This window comes from Hemicordylus capensis, chromosome 15 (assembly GCF_027244095.1).
Source record: "Hemicordylus capensis ecotype Gifberg chromosome 15, rHemCap1.1.pri, whole genome shotgun sequence".
NCBI classification, from domain to species: domain Eukaryota; kingdom Metazoa; phylum Chordata; class Lepidosauria; order Squamata; family Cordylidae; genus Hemicordylus; species Hemicordylus capensis.
Genome location: NC_069671.1, coordinates 18,206,982 through 18,225,705, shown reverse-complemented (window position 1 = coordinate 18,225,705; position 18,724 = coordinate 18,206,982). Strand labels below are relative to the sequence as shown.

At 45.4% G+C, this 18,724-nt stretch overlaps 1 protein-coding gene and 1 long non-coding RNA gene across 6 annotated transcripts in view; one reads left to right on the top strand and one right to left on the bottom strand.

The window, feature by feature from the left end:
• The window catches only part of TBX5 (T-box transcription factor 5), an 88,613-nt gene that overhangs the window by 34,328 nt on the left and 35,561 nt on the right, over nt 1–18,724 (bottom strand). Inside the window, exon 1 of one of the 5 annotated variants that reach the window (XM_053280439.1) lies at nt 2,637–2,782. The exons of the other annotated variants lie outside the window; for them this stretch is intronic. The gene's annotated coding sequence lies outside the window, so the exon portion shown is untranslated. Of the gene's footprint in view, nt 1–2,636; nt 2,783–18,724 lie in introns of those variants that run through there. 5 annotated transcript variants of the gene reach the window in all.
• On the top strand, nt 3,660–10,987 carry LOC128338244 (uncharacterized). Its single transcript, XR_008312554.1, has 4 exons — nt 3,660–3,759; nt 3,880–3,982; nt 5,577–5,665; nt 10,704–10,987. It is a non-coding gene; the product is annotated as an uncharacterized LOC128338244 (long non-coding RNA).

Below are 18,724 nucleotides of genomic sequence, written 5' to 3'. Positions count from 1 at the left end.
TGAGGGTAAAGTTGAAGAGGTCAACGCAGGATAAACAGCCTCCCCGTCCCGTCCTGGAGTCTGAAAAGAACCAGGTTGGTGGCGAGTATTTTTCTTTTCTTTCTTTTTTTTAACATAAGGCTGGGGAGAAAGGATCGTCCTTTTCTCGGCCTCTCCCTCCACTATCTTTGAGAGCTGGAGGTAACTCAGTCCCGATTCCTTCTTTTTCTCTCCCCACCGCCCCGCAAGTTCATCTTCTCCTCCCTCGAGGCATGGATCTGTCTGGATCGCTTTTCTAGTGGGAAGGGCTTAGGAAACCCACGCGGGATTTCCCAGACTGCCTGGAGTTCGCCAGCCACCCTTTCCAAATTCTCCCCCAATTGTTTGTTCTTGAACAGCAACCCCAAGCAAGAGGAAGGCGACCTAAATAACATCTTGCTACAGCAGGCATTCCGCACACGGCACATGCCGTACTCTCCTCTCCTTCCGATTGCAGAGGATACAAATGATACCAACGCACATTTTAATAACTGGTCTCCCCTGCTAAATGGACAAAGAGGCACCTTTTTAAAAGTTGTGGCCTTCTTAGATTTAGCAGTGGGGGGAAGCAACTATCCCTATTCTGCCCAGCACAGCATCCCTTAAATAAAAATATGTTAAACAAACAAACAAACAAATCCCTTCCAGTGGCTGTTTCTGGGGTCTCCCTGATGCTTCTTTTTAGATTCTGTGCCCCTTGCAGACAGGGAGTCGTCTTCTCTTCCCTATTGCTTTGCAAACCTTTTGGAGAACTATTTTCTTCCTTGAAAAGTGGCATATAAATATGAAATAATAATAATAATAATATAATGTGATTTATACATCATGCACACAATATATATTAGCATCACAGATACGATTTTGCTGATCATATTGTATATGTAGTTACTGGCAATATGAAAAGGGTGTATATGTTTATATGTATAGTAATAGTAATAGTATATACTAAACTAGTATAGCATATGCTAGTATAGTATATACTATACTATTACTACGATTACTATTGCTATTATACTATTATACTAATAATATTACTATTGTATACTATTATATACTACTAACTATATATACTACATTATATACTACTAATGATACTATTATATACTAGTAGACGTAAGTTTTGGGCAGTATAAGATATGTTAAAATAAATAAATAAATAGTATATAATATATACTATACTATGCTAATAGTATAGTATAGTATATATACTATTATTAATAGCATACTAGTATAGTATACTACTACTAATATTATAGTAGTAGTAATAATAATATATATACACACATACTCACACTATTTTGTTCCTATAGTACATGCAAAATGCTATTCATATTGTATATGTGTGCATTTACAATATGAACAAAATAACCTACACACACACAAATCTCAGCAGTAATATCGTGCCTGCATATGTGTCCGTCTGGCTCTAGATTTCCACATCCACATGTACGCAGGGTTAGTGGAGAATATGTCCCTGTTAGCAAGAGGAGAATGGCATATGCGTTCATCATGTGACAAACAGACAACATTCTGATATGTACACATGCAGTGCAGATAATGCATTCTTAGGCTAAATGTGTGTGCAGATCTGACTGGTGTGTGAAAGGGGAAATTAGCTACTAGTGGAACTGACAGAGACAGATCCCGAGAAAATGTCAGTGGATCTCCACCTAACCACATTTCCTTTGAAGTCAATGTCGTGGATTTTAGTGGGCTTAACTGGGAGTGTCCCTAATATCGATGAGATTTCTGTTCGTAGTGACCACAGGGTTTACGATGGAAAAAGAAAAGTTGGAAGATGTATGATCAGAGCATAGAGGATATTTAAAAATGGACTTTCTCTCCTTTTCGTTTTTTTGCATGAAACGGCTAAAGAAGTGAAAACAACTTCTTCTTCTTCGTCGTCGTCGTTTATTTATTTATTTATTTACTATTGTGTCTTTGCAGCACAGATTCTGTGCATATAATCCTACCTAAAATTCTCACTCTGTGCTGGAAAAGGGAGCTTCTTTTTGTCCTTTGCAGAGTTACACCCATTTCCCTAACTTTGCCAGAACCCCCCAAGTTACGAAAGATGGAAGAGTGGATGGCTGAAGGGATAAAACTGAACTTTCAGTTTTAACCTGGGACATGGAAGTTTTGTCCAAGCATGCACACACAGAAATGGAAGATTTCTGCTGCTTTCCTTCACTGGCACAAACTATTAGGCCAGTATCCAGACAAAATGTGTGTGTGTGCGCACGCCCCCCCCCTCACACCCCCCCACACTTTCCCGCTAGTTAAAATGTGTAAACATGGCTTGCAACCTTGCACACAATCAGGCTGATGAAATCCTCTGGAAGCCCAAGAGCGATTTGCAGTTTGCAGCCACGAACTTCCGCGAGCGCCTTTCCCTCAGGGTGGCATCCCTGTAAAGGCTGGGCTCGATCCAGGCCACGTTAAGCCCTTTCCCTGTCCACTGCATCTGGAAAGAATTTAGGCAGGTGCAAAGTCCCCTTCCTTGAAACCGGTTTGACTTCAGAGCGTCCCGCTTCGGCTGAGTCATGCCCCTTCACCTGGCACCCCACCCTTTACACCCACGCAGACCCACGCAGGGAAATAGAAGAAAAATCTCTCACCGCCAGAAAAGACCAAGCCTGATCTTCGCAGCCCGGCCAAGTCGCCTCTCTCCCCTCCTGAAATCCAGAAGGACCCCCGAAGAGCAGGCGCTGAAGACTCCGCGAGTGTGTTTTCTCCCCAAATAGGCAAGACCCAAAGCTTGGATCTGGACTGCGGGGCGTCGGGGGGTGGGTGGGGGGGTGCGGGCGTCAGTTTCCTCCAGCCGAGGCTCTGTACTGTATCTGTCAAGGCCAGACAGGCTCCTCGCTAGCACGAGATTTGTGGTCTCCGACAAATTAAATATTACTGTTTATTACCAGCCATACTCCAATAAAATAAAGCGGGGTCCGGGCGATCGCTCCTATCTCACCAGCGCCTGCACCTATAGGACACGGAGACGTCACCACACACGCAACTGGCCTCCTTTGTCATGCTTGAGTGCGGCAGTAATGGAAGGTTAATTTGCCTTCTTCTGCTTTAAACTCCATCACTCAGTCTCTTCCCCCCCACCCCCGCCCGTCTTCTTTTTTTGGGCTGGGTGCAATGCGAAAGCACGCAGCCCGATTGGAAGGGGCGCGCAGGGAGAGGCGCGCACGAGGCAGGACATGGTGGGCGGCTGCGAGATCAGCCTCCTCTGGAATCGCGGGGAAGAGGCGCAGAAGCCGGCTGGCAGGAGCGTTGCCCCGGGGTTACGCTGGTGGGGGCGATGCCACCGGGGATCCTTCGAGCGCAGACGTTTGTCGACCGGGAGGCGTATATTTGCCATGGCCTCTTTCCTCTTTTGCCTTATTTTTGGGAGAAGGAATGTGGTGGAATAAAGCTGATAAAAATCACATAGGACATACTTTTAATAATGCATCTCATGGCGTTGATGAGAGTATTAAATACAATCATATTATATACGTTATATCACGTGTGCACACACAACACACGCTTCTTCTTCTCTCTCCCCTCTTCTCACATAGCCCTCGCGCCCGCGCGCGCACACACCGCCCTGATATCAGGAGGAGACACAGGACTTTCTGATGACTACAAAACACACATGCGAGTGGAACGGAGGGGGCCCTGACCTCACAGTCTCCCCCCCTCCTGTGTCCTCCCCCATCTCAGTCAGTAGTAATTCACTGCCAATAAAAGTCCAAGGTAATTATTTTAAATTTTTTTTTAATGCTTCTGCTGAAATTGGGTACAGAGCGGAAATAGCGCATTCTTCCCCAGGACGTCGAAGAGTGCTAAAACGCATTTTTGTTTTTTCCTCTACAGGAATTGCAAAGGGAAGATGGTGGGCAAGATTGCATCATGGCAAGGAGATCGACAAGGGTCTCTCCGGAGACTGGAAGAGGAGGATTCCGGATCCAGCTGGGAGGTGAGAGAGCGAGAGAGAAGGAAGCCAGAGCGAGAGAGCGCGCGCTCCGTCTTTCGGATCTCACCGCTCCCAGATTAGGCTCTTCAGCAACTCCACCCACCCCCCCACCAAACTTGCTTCCGAACCGTCTTGGGGTTTAATTAATCCAGTTTATGTCTGGATTCACTGATTTGCCCCACTGCGACCGCTTTGGGCATTTAAACTGGCTGAAGATTCGAACTTAGATTCAGCTAAAGGTCTGGATACCAGTTTGCAGGGATAGGGGGAGTACCTCAAAGTGTGGGGATCTGGCGGGCTTGCTGTATGTGTGGGAAACTATTTAAGTACTGCCCTGGCCCCACTCCGTCCACATTCTCTGGCCTCACTGATGCTGAGATCCACTCTCCAGCCTCTGACATGGCTTTAAGGGCGAGTTCCCATCGCTCCCTGAAAGCGCCTTTTCCGTGTTCGGTTCGGACTTTGAATCTCAAAACATCATGCTCCCAGGATAAATAGGAACTTCTTCCTTGGTTTGATATAAATGAGATGCCAATTCAATAGACTATCTGCGAGAATCTGCAGATGGCTTCTTCTTCGGAGAGGGAGGTGGATTCTGGGCCGAGAATAGTCGCTTGACCCCTGTTGAAAACTTCTCTTACTCCCTTGGAACTTAGACAACCGCGTAGGAAATGTTGGGGGAAATCCACACACAGCCGCTTCTTTGTGCTTTCTGTAAAAAAGGTGGAAGAGCACGAAGCACCCATCTCCATTAGAAGGGAAGTCTGATGCAATTTTGGTGCAGTTCCGAATATACCTGCATAACTGTGCAATCCTATGCATTAGGACTGGGTCTGCTCGCAACCTACCTGCGAGTAGACCCTATCCAATTGCAGACGCATTCTCCCTAACCAGAAAGAAGCAGACTGCGGCCCTGAAGCATTTACTTCGGATAAGACCCATGCATTGACTATTCTTTTGGATGGCCGCTCTCCTATGGTGCGATAGCGACTAGGCTAGCACGCTTAACCTAACATACTCGCGAGGAAGTCCATTGGTATGCGGAGGAACTTGCTTCGGAGTCAACATCATTAGGATGGGGCTGCGGGTTTAGGTTTAAAAGGACATCCAATAGACGTGAGACATGTGTCTGCTCGCAACTGTGACTCACACTCACAGACTTATAATAAAATACATGCAATGTCGTCTTCTCTCTGTTCTACAACCCACGGGATGAGCCACTGCTCCATCCCACCCACCTCCTTAAAGCTTATTTATTTATTTTGTTGATTGATCGATCCATGTATTAATATTCAGCTTGAGGAAACGTACTGGGGAAATTGTTCATTGTGTTGTGGCGTTTGAGTGGGTTCCAGTTAAGATATTACTTGGGGGATCGCCTCCACCCCACAATCTGCAAGTATCCAATGTTTTGTATTTTCCCAATTGACACTGAAAGGAGAGTAATTCTTGTGGATGCGGATGAAACTTTCCTCAAAGGAAGTGGGTTTATGATAATTTGGGAGAAAGTATATTTTTACCAAAGGGAACTCACTTCTGAATAGCTGTGCTTACTAGATTCCTTGCAGTCCTAACCTGACCTCGCTGAAATCTACAGGATTTACTTCCGGACAGAGATGTCTACAAGAATCTTGATTTGAAACTAGATTCCACAGGAGTAATTCTTCTGAAAGTAACTCAGTAAAGGTGGGTCGTCTGATTGTGCCTGTTTTATTTCCATAGAATACATCCAATCCTTAACACATGGTATTATCCGATCTCAATGGAATTAATTTCCAAGTAATTTCTCTGGAGTAGCCTTATTGACTTGGCTGTATTTGGTTGACTCCCCCTCTCTCCATGCCCACTGCTTACTGGAAACTGAATTCTTCAGAAAATCACGGAACTTGCCCCCAAAGAACTGTGATTAGAATCGGGAGTAAAGTTGATTTAGTCACAAATCGTATGGGCGGGATTCTAAATTTTAGTGCAATTGGATTGAGAATCCCACCCATACAATCTGAATAAATGCAGATACACTTTAGGGACATGAAAAAGAGGGGGGGGAGAGAGAGAGAGAAAGAAAGAAAGAAAGAAAGAAAGAAAGAAAGAAAGAAAGAAAACCCGACTGTTTTCATTAATGGGAATGCGTCCACTTTTTTTAATCTACTACGGTTTGCGCCTTCAATTTTAATCCTAGCTCTCTCTCGCTGAAGTTTTCTCTGTCTTAACAATAAAAACTCTATTTTGGCAAGAAGGAAAGCTCTCTTTCCAATATACCTTGGATCCCTGATAGACTGTTACAAAATTTTGGAGGGGAAAAAAAAACCCTACAGCTTTGAAAACACTGGCTGTTGTGGTTTTCGCTCCTCACCCCCAACGTCACTTTCCTAGATGTGTTCAAATATATATCCGGAATTAGGAAAGGTAGAGAATTTTTTAAAAATAAAAGTATAAGAACCGTGCCATTCTTCTAATACTGTAGCAACTAGTGCATAAGATACTTGCTAGCAAAGGGTAACCCCCGCCCCCCACAAAAAATCACTTTTAAAAACAAAACTTTAACTAGAGGAGAAGGCTAAGAAAAAGGATTTGGGGGACACACTCACTTCTGCATCCAGCCACTAACTACAGCCCAGGTCTACAGATTTTAATTACCAGGCTTTACACAAGTAACTGCGAAATTCAGGAAAATATTCCACTTGAAACGTAACAGGCGATGTTTCATTAACTGATGTAAATGTATTTAAAATGAAGGAAACTCGTGTTTAATAGGAAGTATATATATTTAAGATAACTTCAAACATCAGAGGAACTATAGAGCAGAAACACAGAGATAACTGGTTTTTCTTTTCCTTTATCGGATGCTACACGACATTTCTTGAGCCACTGAATAGAATCATTCGGCTGCATCTTTTAGCTGCCATGTTACCTACCCCATCCATATTTTCTGGAAAGTAAGCTCCCTTTAGCTCAAGTGTATAGTTTTTCAGCCTAACAACAAGCCTGTTCGCAGTTACAGGGTGTAACTATAACTGAGCAGATAGGTTCAAAGAACCCAGCCCCCCATCTCCTGAGTCCCCCAGCTCCACGCCCCCCTATTTTCTTCGTTATCTCCCTCACTCTGAGTGGCCTCTGGGGAGAGGGGCGAACACAGCTCCCTCTCCCCCAGCGACGCCCCTGAATAAGTACCACTGAGTTCAGTGAGGCTTACAGGCGAGTAAGCATGCAGGGGATTGCAGCCTTCTTTGGAAATAAATTCCAAATTAATTGGACTGACTGCAGTGAATTGAGCCCTCCTTCTGGTTGAATTTAGGAGTACAATCTTTGAGCTATAGTTTGTAATGCTTTTGCTAGTTTTTCTTCTTATCATACAAACCAGGAGCGATATTCTAAAACACAGACCAACCCCCCAGGCAAATAGTGGCCCTCATCCAACTAAAATATAGCTGCAAACCTAAACTAATTTAGAAGGGAGTAAATCTCACGGCTGGGCCCACGGGGATTTACTTGAGAGTAAATGCTCAGCGGATCTCTTTGTACCTCCCACCGAAAGCAACCAACCTGCTCCACCAGTTTCAACCGGACCTGTTAACCGCCTGCCTGCTTACTCGAAAGTAAGTTCCTGAGACTTTTACTCCCAGATAAATAACTGCTCTTGTCCCGACCGGCTTTATCTGGATCGGGGCCATCGTCTCTGCTTTTTTTTGTTCCTCACCAGTGCCGGATCCAAATGAAAAGAAGCAATATTGATAATTCTGTATTTTTCTTCTCCCCAGCTTTACTAAGGGGTTTGACCATACCTCGCATTGAAAGGGGTCCGGATTCTGCAGGGCACGTGAACTTCGTATTTCTTCTCCCCCCACACACTTGCCATGTCTACCCCAGGCCCTTAAAATGCGTGTGCCTTATTATTTTTTAAAACTGGATTCCTGTGGAAGGAAGATCTGGAGTCATTTCATACCTTCAGCTCCTCTCCCTGCTTCTAGAGTCACAGGTGAACACAATTTTCAAGAAATGAGGGCTTCCGGTACTTTTTATTTCTCTTAGATGAATCCTCCCCCCTTTAAATATATATTTCCCCCACCTCTTGCAGTCCTTTAATCTCCCGCACCATCCAAGGGTTGAACGAAATTGAAATGCAAACAGGCTAGGCAGTAACAGCAACTGGCTTTAGAATGGGGTATATTGTATTCCTGCAGAAAGAAGATATCCCCCCCCCGCACCGAACGAGACACATTTCTCCACCTCCCTGTACAGAGTGGAAGCAACTTTCCAAATTTTCTTGGATCTCTGCTATCCAGAGGAGTATCTAGGGAAAATAACGCCTAGGGCAAGCACTGAAATGGTGCCCCCTGTCCAAACATCTGACACCCATCTTTCAGATAACCTTACCATAATATCAGCTCAAAAATACAAGTCAAACTCGTTAATCTTTTAATATTTCAAGAACTATTTAGCAGTGGACGTAGCCAGACCAAAAAATGCTGGAAAACTACAAATTTCAGTATGCTTGTGAAATACCCAAATACTATGTGGAGGTGTACTTGGAAAACTAAACAGAAGTACCTGTCTAATTGTCTATTATGCATTGTAGCATCACTATTATAGAAGTTTTAAAAATAAATGGAGAATTTGACTTTTCCCTGATACTCTGAAAATAATTAAAGGATATGCAGAGTAAACTGTGTCACTGCTTGGAATATATTCTAGTATTTCAGAAAGACAGTTAAAATGAGAGAAAGAGAGCAAAAAACTCCCAGTGGGCCTTAATACTAAGGATTTCACACTGATTCAAAACAAACTCACCATTAATCGCCATATTATAAAGACATCACATTTAACTCACTTATCACAAGAAGCAAAGTAAGAGCAAATGAATACAATCCTAGCTCATAAGCTTCAGCTCAGTATTCACAAACCCTGATTCTCTGTACATAGTGACAAACTGAACATGTGTACAGTGACTTATATTATATTAAATTTAAAAAAATACCTGTAGCCCCTTTGGGGGGCTTCCTAAATGCCGTGGGGGGATCTGCAAAGGTTCCCCCTCGCCCTGCTGGCCTCTAGGGCATCGCAAGGACCATTTGAGCACGTGCAGTGGCTATTAAAATTTTTTTTTAAAAAAAAAATGGCCACTGAAAACAAAATGGCCACCATGAATGCATAAATGGCCTCTGCGAGGCCTGGCATGGCCTAGGGCCTTGCAGAGGCCATTTAAGCATGCGCAGTGGCCATTTTGTTTCCAGCGGCCATTTTGTTAATTTCACAAAATGGCGCCCCCCCTTCAAGTGCCACCCGGGGCATGTGCCCTGCCTGCCCCACCCTAGATACGCCCCTGCCGCTATCTCCTTGCAGTGAACCACCAGGAGGGCGCAGAGAAGGCCTCTCAGTACCCTGCAGGCTTAGTCTAACTGAATTCAGGCTTATTTCAGAGATAAACTGGAAGAAAAGCCGGGCTATAATATTGGGCCCACAGAGCAAAGTGGACAGGCTTTCTAGAATGTAAAGGTGTATGTCTGGATGCTTCTCTAGGGAGAGGGGGATCCCTGCATGTAGAAAGCTAGCATTTTCATGGGGCAAGAGTTCAGCTCAACGTTAATTTTTAGGTGGGGATTCTTTTTTGGGGGGCGGGGATTCAGGGTGAATCTCACAGTCTAGAAAAAGCGGGCCACCTCATTCCGCAGCATGTAAAACACACACATGTGGCTAATTTTGCACAAATATTTTGTTACACTCTGCAGTAAGAACTCCCTACGACCTTGATCCAGTATTTTACTACACTGCTGCTGAACTCCATGGGGCCATGGATTTGAGGCCATTGCATGCTGGAAATTGTCTTACTGCTATCGTCCTGATGAATAGAGAGAATTTAGCACAAGAAGGCTGCGCAATCCTAGGAAAATTTATTTCAGAGTTAGCCCCGTGGAACGCAGCGGGATTGACTTCGGAGTAAACATGCACAGGGGTATATTTCACCAGCAGTTAACTGGTGTTCCAAATTAAATTAACTAGTCCATCTACCCAGCATCAAAATATGTGCCCTTACATCTATTACACTGCTAAAAATATTGCCCTTTTTGTTCTAGAAGAAGCCAAAATCACCCCCGAACAGTGTTGCCATTTCTTGAACCAGAAGAACGACCCCTAAACTTTTGGATGATCCTGGACCCCTCATGAGAAGCCCACCGAGGAGCTCTGTGCCATTCGAAACTTTGCTTATTCTCTTGCCAGCCCTGAGAGTAAATATACCATTGTGCCTTATTTGGAGGCAGCCTCTGCAGAAATGAGTTACCACACATCCTTGAGCCTAATTTATTGGCATAAGCTGAAAAATACAGGAAAGGCTCTCCTTTCCCAGGCTTAGTATCACATCTTCTCCATCCCACCCTCCCCTAATCAATTACTTAATGGACAAGAGCGCTGTTATTGATACTGGAATAGCAGCGCTAATCTCGGAGGGCCAGACAGTGTGTCAATCAACGCCAGATCGCCCCCTAAAAGCGAAACGGAGCAGAGATAAGGCCCCTCTTTCCAGACGCAAAAAAAGGGTTGGAGAAGGCATCGCTGTCCCTTTTACTTTCAGGAAAGTGATCTCTCTTGTAATGACCTTGGAGGGCTGGGGAAGCGTAAAGCAGGGGCGGGCGGCGGTGGGGAGGGGGGAGAGACCAAACCCCCAGTCATAGTTCAGTGCAAAAGTTTCCCCCAAAGTGATTGTTTTTGTTTCTTTATGCATACTCAGGAATGTTTGTTAGAAGAGCGCCATACAGTCCTGATGTCAGCTGTTGGTTGAAACTGAGAGCCAGCGTGGTGGATTCTGGACCAATCACTGATCTCTCAGCCTCATCTACCTCACAGGGTTGTTGTGAGGACACAGCTCTGGGTGCCTTGGAGGAAAATCAGTATATAAATGTATAATAAATATTGTGTGTGTGTGTTGTGTCTCTGTGTGTGAGGTGTGTGTGTGTGAGAGAGAGTTGTGTGTGTGTTGTGTGCATGTTTTTTTTTTTTTTACAGATTGTACAGATCTCCCTTTGGGACAGGGAGGAAATCATTTTCTCTAAAGTTCTCACAGTAAGAACCTTTTTAAAAACCCTAAATATATTTTAAATATTAATTTAATAATGTTGCCCAACTGGCCTTCCATTTCCTAACGCAAACACAGTGGACATAAGAACAGCCCTGCTGGATCAGGCCCAAGGCCTTTCTAGTCCAGCATCCTGTTTCACACAGTGGCCCACCAGATGTCCCTAAGAAGCCCACACAGGCAAAAGATGAAGGCATGTCCTCTGCAACTGGTATTGAGAAGCATCTTGCCTCTGAGGCTGGAGGAGGCCCATAGCCCTCAGACTAGTAGCCACTGATAGTTGTATCAGATCTCAGGTCCTCAATAACAGAATCAAATCTTCAATACAATCTGCAGTGCACCTCTTATGGGTGGGAGTCCACATCCCTTTCCAGGAGGTTAAAATTCATTCTACTTGTAATTGTTGCAATTGCTATTAATTCACCTTGAAATGCTACAGGACTCTGTGATGGCTTTGCTACACACTAATGAATCTTGGAAAGTCTACAATAATCTTGTAACTCAAGTAATTCAGTGAAGCTTGCATTGCAGAGCTTGCAAATGGATTGTGTCCAAAGTGCTTAGGCTAGTGGGTTTTACGCTTTCAAATGAAAACTGCAGTCTTATGCATGTTTTACCTAGGTGTAAGTCCCATTAAATCAATAGGAGTTTCTTCCAAGTAAACTTGCATGGGATGGCTGCAAAGAAAATGCAAAATAATAGAGAGCCAGCGTGGTGTAGTGGTTAGAGTGCTGGACTAGGACCGGGGAGACCCGAGTTCAAATCCCCATTCAGCCATGATACTAGCTGGGTGACTCTGGGCCAGTCACTTCTCTCTCAGCCTAGCCTACTTCACAGGGTTGTTGTGAGGAGAAACTTAAGTATGTAGTACTCTGGGCTCCTTGGAGGAAGAACGGGATAGAAAATGTATTAAAATGTATTTAAAATATTTGGAGTGCCTATCGAGTATATAAACCACCCTCCTATGCACACACTGTATATAAACATTAGATTAAAACAAAATATGGGCTGTTACATCTGGACATATCCTATAAAAATATAACACTGGAGGAGGAGAAATGGCAAATTTGGAAAAGCGGCTTGTAAAAATATTGATGATGGAAAGCGAGGAACTGCGCATGATCTTGCAAAGTACTCCTGGATATCTGTCAAGCTGGGCCATCTCTATAACAAGTGTGCTTCTTTTAAAAATAAACTTTTCCCACTATAAATGATGTCTCTGTTTGTCTGGGGTGGGGGAAGCGGAGATATGGGATTCCACTTGCCTGCGTTCAATATTTTTTAAAGTATCCTAGTTTGTTTTGCATCAGATACGGATACAGGGTTTTTTTTTTTCAAGTGAGGATTCCATGGTTGGAAGCAAAAACGACCAAGGCATTCTGCAGTTGAGATCAATATCTGATGAACAGAGATTTCAGGTTGTCTGCTTCTCTCCCCTTGTATGCTCTTGGGGTCTTAATTAGAGGCGGGCCCATAGACAGACATTTTTGGGGAGGGGGTCAAGAGACAACCAGAGACAAGGGGGTGACACCCAGAGCTCAGGGGACGAATACACCTACTAATTTTTGGCAATGACTACACCTTTAGAGATGGAAAATAGGTGATCGCATTTTTGCACTTAGGGCTTTCTCTGGGTTATTACCTCTTCTGCATCCCTAATCCCAGCAATCATTTTCACACAGGTTAAGTTTAGGGTTAAGGTGGGGGGTCCGGTTAACAATGAACAAATCGCCCTACTCTCTCCATGGAGTGGTCTTCGGAGGACATGTCAAATGGACTTTCCATTCCTCTGTCAATATTGATGCAAGCTCGTAGTAGTTTTTGTGTTTTTAAAAGCTTTTAAAACACAATTACAAATTTGACCACAGCAGGCTTGGTGGTCAGGAGAATCAAAGCATAACAATGCAGCTGCAGCTGAAAGTACTGCAATGCCATCACCTCTCTCTTTTTTTTTTTTTTTTAATATCTCTAGGGGTGTAACCTCAGCAAAAAACACAATGAGCATCTGTCACCCCAGATGATAGAGACCACCCTAGCCGACTCATGTACTATGGGAAATTCTTATGCTATTATTATGTATAATATATTATGTAACCTCTGCTAACTTGGCAAAGAGGTGCCTTTTTAACGTGGTGATTCTCTTTATTGAGCAGGGGGAGAGTAACTGGCCCTATCCAGCCCCAGCACAGCATCCCTGCAGTGGCTGTTGCTGATATCTACCTTGTGTTTCTTTTTAAATTGTGAGCCCTTTGGGCACAGGGATCCATCTTATTTATTTATTATTTCTCTGTGTAAACCGCCCTGAGCCATTTTTGGAAGGGCGGTATAGAAATTGAACCAATTAATAATAATAATAATAATAATAATAATAATAATAATAATAATAATAATAATAATAGGGATGTGCAGATCAATTCAAATTTGAATTGATTTGACTCGTATCTGGGTGATTATTCGAGTGATTCAAATTCGAACTGAATCACCCTTTAAAAGGGCAATTCGATTGGAATTCAATTCGAAAGCTGTTTGGCACATTTTTTAAACCACCCAGGCTCCCCATTGGTTTAAAAAGGTGGCCAAACAGGGTTGAATAAATTCGGATTCAAATCCGAAGTAATCCAAAAATTCATTTCATGCACCTCTCTAATATTTATGTACTGCTTTTCAATGAAAGTTCTCAAAGTGATTTACCTAGAAACATAAAGAATAGATAACGATGCTTCCCTGTCCTCAAATGGCTCACAGCCTAAGAGGAAACAAGGCAGACACCAGCAACAGCTACAGGAGGGATGCTTTTTTGGGCGGGGCGGGGAGGTGAATAGAGATAATTACTCTCTGCCTATTAAGAGAATCACCACTTTGAAAAAGTCCCTCTTTGCTCCGTTAACAGAAGTCTGCTCTTTCCTTGCACTGGTGCAGAGTTGCCAGAACCTAAGGGGTATACTCGTGGGTCAAATGGGCTGTAAGCCAGAATTTGGCTTTTTAAAAGCCAAATCTGGCCACCTAGCACTGGTGCATCCTTGGTCTGCATGCCATAGGAACAGAAAAAGCTGCTTTGCACAGAGTCAGACTGCTGGTCTATCTAACTCAGTATTGTCCACTCTGACTGGCAGAGTCTTCTCCAAGGTTTCAGGCAGGAGTCTCTCCCAGCCAGCCCTCCCTGGAGATACTGCCAGGGTCTGAAGCTGAGATCTTCTACCTGCAAAAAGGTGCTCTACCACCAAGCTACCGCCAGCCTAAAAGTTGTGTGTGTGTGTGGGGGGGAGGATTTAGGGGGGCAGGTTTTACCTCCTTGGCTACTCACCATTACATTGCAAAGTAACAGTTTAAAAACAGCTACCTGGTTCAGGAGGTGGCTCTTCCAGGAATATCCCAGGCCCTCTCCAAATAAAGAAGAAAGAGGAAAGCCTGCAGGACAACGTCGACTCAAGTGGTCGCTCGCCACACAATTGAATTACTTTAGCTGTATTGGACTACACACACAAGCCAACAAAGCGGCCATAGTCAGACCTATAATGGGGGCGGGCGCGCGGAATAGAGTGGACCTTCCCCCCAATGGTTATCTGCCTCCCCTAAAGTTTTACAAATATGTTGCGGGGGGGGGGGCTCTCTATCCCGGATGTGAGCCCTTTGGGGACAGAGAGCCATCTTATTTATTTGTTTGTTATTTCTCTTTGTAAACCGCCCTGTGCCATTTTTGGAAGGGCGGTATAGAAATCGAATTAATAAAATAATAATAATAATAATAATAATAATAATAATAATAATAATGGGTCTGACTACGACCCTTTTGTTGGCTTGTTATGTATAGTCCAATATCATCGTGGAGATAATCTATCTCTGCGGTCGCTAAGAGTCGACACCCACTTGACGGCACTTAATCAATTCGATTTGAATCGATTCGATTCAATTCAATTCGATTCAATTCAAGTGTGCAAGCAACCACTTGGGTTGTCTTTGTCCTACAGGCTTCCTTCCTTCTTTGTTATTGGGGAGGGGCTCGGCCGCTCGGATATTCCTGGGAGAACCAGCTCCCATCCCAGGGGGCCACAGCCCTGAATCGGGGCCCTGGCAGAACCAACCCAGAGTCAAACAGGTTTCTGTCCTCTCAAAAACGAGAGAATACAGAACTGTGCGAAGTTTTATGAAAAGGGGATCCTCTCCAAGTGCTGAAAGTCGGCGGCCTCTTGATCTGACAGCTCCCACAGACTAAGGGAAGGAAGACGACCCCATCTGGGGAGAGAGTCCGCCCCCCCCCCCAAAGTAGGATGTCTTCTGCCCAGGAAGGCGGTGGAAGGCATGGATCGCCTAGCCTCCGCCGACAGCCGTGAAGGCACAGAACCAGCCCAACTCCTTGCAGAGGGTGACTCAGATCCGAGGCAGATTTACTCGCGAGTCAGTCTCGCGGCATTCGAGGGGATTTACTGAGGATCGGGTTTGGGGTTATAGCCTGTCTTATTTATGCTTCCAAGTTCCAGAGGAAGGAAGCGTCTACACACAGTGATCTGAATGGCAAGTGCCAGTGAAATGTATCGGGATCCACTTTAAAAATAAGCGTTTTGAAAACAGGAATGACGGATGTTAACAGGATTTGCATCGAAGGGAGAGGGGGCTTAGGGTTGCAGCAAAGCTTCACCCGCTTCCCGCCGGGCAACATACAGGCAGAGAACCCATGAAAGCAACGTAAGTCCCGCTGAACGAAACGGGACTTGCTCCCAAGTCCGTGTGCGGAGTATTACCGCCCCAGACTCCTCCCGTAATGGGACAGAATGTTTGTGCAGGCTAGCATGTGTGTGCCTGTCTGAAACAGGGGGAGGGCCCTGAGGGAGAGGGGGGCAGTCTCCCCTCCCAGCGTTTTAGGCTACTTATCAGCCCAGCGTTAGACTACTAAATGTGATTATTCCTTGGGAGCTTCTGTATGTATTCATTCATTCATTTATTACATTTATTACATGTATCATGAGGTCTGTAAAGTATGCACAACAAATAAACATTAAAAAGAGCGTTCTCTCTCTCTCACTCTCTCTCTCCCTTCCTTCAAGGGCAGCTCCAGAAGGTAGACACGGAAAGGCAAATGGTTGCCCCCCCACTTGGCCCCCATTTCTGATTCAAACATCTAGCAGGTGGGGCACAGTTTGCCCTCTGTGCCCCTCTCAATCCCCCCCACGCCCGTTCTGCCACTTCCTTCCTGCCTCTCAGCCTTGTCTACATCTACGCGCAGCCTTTCCAACCCTTGGTGAAACTTGCGCCCCCCCCGCACTTCAATCTCGCTGCTCCCCCCTCCAGCTGAAACCTCCGCTAGGGCGTCTCCTGGGCGTGTTTGCGGACGAAGCCTGTCGAGAAAGAGGCGAGGGACAACCTGGCGGTTCCTCGCAGCTGCCACGGCCCCAAAGGCGCGATGGCCGCTATCAAAAGAGCGGATTACTCCGTTATAGGCAAAACCCCGACGCTAACCCGGACCCTCCTGGAGACTCCGAGGTCGCTCACAAGTTGGTTAGGTTGCCGCTGGCCAAGTTACTAGTTCTCAGTATAGGGTTTTTTTTGTTTTTTGTTTTTGCGGGGATTAAAAAGGCACTCGGCATAAGACTTGTTGGGGTACTTGGATTGGCGGCGGCGCGTGTTTTAATGAGTCAGTGGAACAAGACCAAACATATGTTAGTCTAAACAGGTTCATGGAATCACTGTAAATCAAATAAAGTTTACGACTTTAGCAGGAAGCGCTGGGTAAATGAGGGGGGGAGGGGGCGAGAATTCACAAGATAGGAGCAAGCGGAAGGGGGGGGCTTCTCTCTCTCTCTCTCTCTCTCTCCCTGTCCTCCCCTCCCCCAGCCCGCATCTTGCGGATTAAAGACCCGGGACCCTCATTGGAAGCCTTCCCTTGGCGCCGAGTGGCGTGTTCTCAATCAGTTGTCCATAAGTCCAGTCCACATCAGGAAAAATTTAATCACTAGAAACCAGACCTAGCTTAAAAGGGAAGTCGCCCTTTCCCTCCCCCCTCCCCTCCCCCCTTCTTTCTTGAGCTGCCCCCCTCCCCATCCCTTAATGGTCATCCTAGCTAGGCAGGTTAAAGATCTGGGGGCTTGAAGTTTGATGAGAGGAGGGGGGCGGGGGAGAGGAGGAGTTCTAAAACTGCACCCCCCACCGCTCAGAAATTGCAAAAGCTTGAACCTAGCGAGCTAACCAAGCAGGCCTTGATCTGCCTATAATAATAAGGCAATAACCTAGGAGAGGCATTTGCAAATGATCGACATTGTAAAGTTCACTTAAAAGGGCTTCTGAGGCCCTGCAGAAGCCCAAAGAATTTCCTTCAGCTGCCCGCTCTTCAAGGGCCGCCAACTCCGGGTTCAAAAGCATAAAAGTGCGTGGGGGGGGGGGGCGAGAGAAGATGGGATAGTCAAAGTATACGAAGGGACCAGGAAGCCTCCAACCTGCCTCAACTGTCTGTCTCCCCCGCGGGTGGGAATCCCATGTAAAGGCGGGGAATCAGTCCAAAAGGTTCCCAGGAGAAGCCCAGAACCGCCTCCAGCTTTCCTTGGTCCTTTTGGTCGCCCGTGAAAGTGGCCTGGACCCCAGTGGAGCTGACTGCCAAGTGGAAGCGAACTCTCTGTAGAAGGAGTTGGAATTTGTCGCTGAAATGTGTAGAAATTCCTTCCACATGACATGCCCCTTCTTTAAAACGGCCCCTGTGTTTATTTAAGACGCAACTGGGTTACTGAGGAGGGCGGAAGGCGAATCGTGTAAAACACACACACACACACACACACACACACACACACACACACACACACACACACACCTGCATGCATGCATGCATGCATACCTGCACGTAAACAAATACACATTTCTGTTATTAATGCGTATTGCTGCAGATGCCCCCAGACATACTACACCATTTCTGCTTGAAATCCACGCGAAAGCATCCACGGATTGAAATGAGCCATTTGGATCTCCTGCATGCCTTAGAGACCACCACAACCACCACCATTTATATATCGCTTTTCAACAAAAACATTCAGTGCAGTTTATTTTTTTAAAAAGGTATAAATCGCTCTTCCTTTGGGAAACTCACTCCTAGGCTGAGACCTGTATGTGGGTTGGCTTGCTTGCTTGCTTATTTATTGAGTCCTTCGTGTCTGTCCCTGCTCTCCCTCCAAAGAGTCCAGAGCGGTGTGGTTCGGTTTATATTTTATTTTAAAATCGGATTTCTCTCCCTCCTCGCCCACGCCGCCTGCTGCTTCCCTGCCCAAATCCAATGCAAAGCGGCTCACCCCCAAATTTAGAAACCGTTCTCGCTTCGGCAGCACATATACTAAAATTGGAACGATACAGAGAAGCTACAGAGACAGAGAAATTTAGAAACCTAATCAGGAAATTAAAGGGGGGCAAAATAAAATCATAGCGACGCACAGGCACGACAGTCCCAGCCCGGGATCTGCGTTCTTCTCAACCCAAAAGCTTATTTTGCGTTGCAGGGAACGGAATCCGGTGTCGGCTTTGAGGAGACTGTTTAGACTTGAATTTTCCCTGAGTCCAGACACAAAGGGCGAGGGCAGACGGAGTCAAAGAGAATGCTTTTATCCACTGAAGCTGGTAGTCCAAGTTCCACAGAACTGAAGTTACGGCTCGGATGGGGAAGAATCGGTAAGAGATCGATTCAGTTCGATCGGCTCTACAAC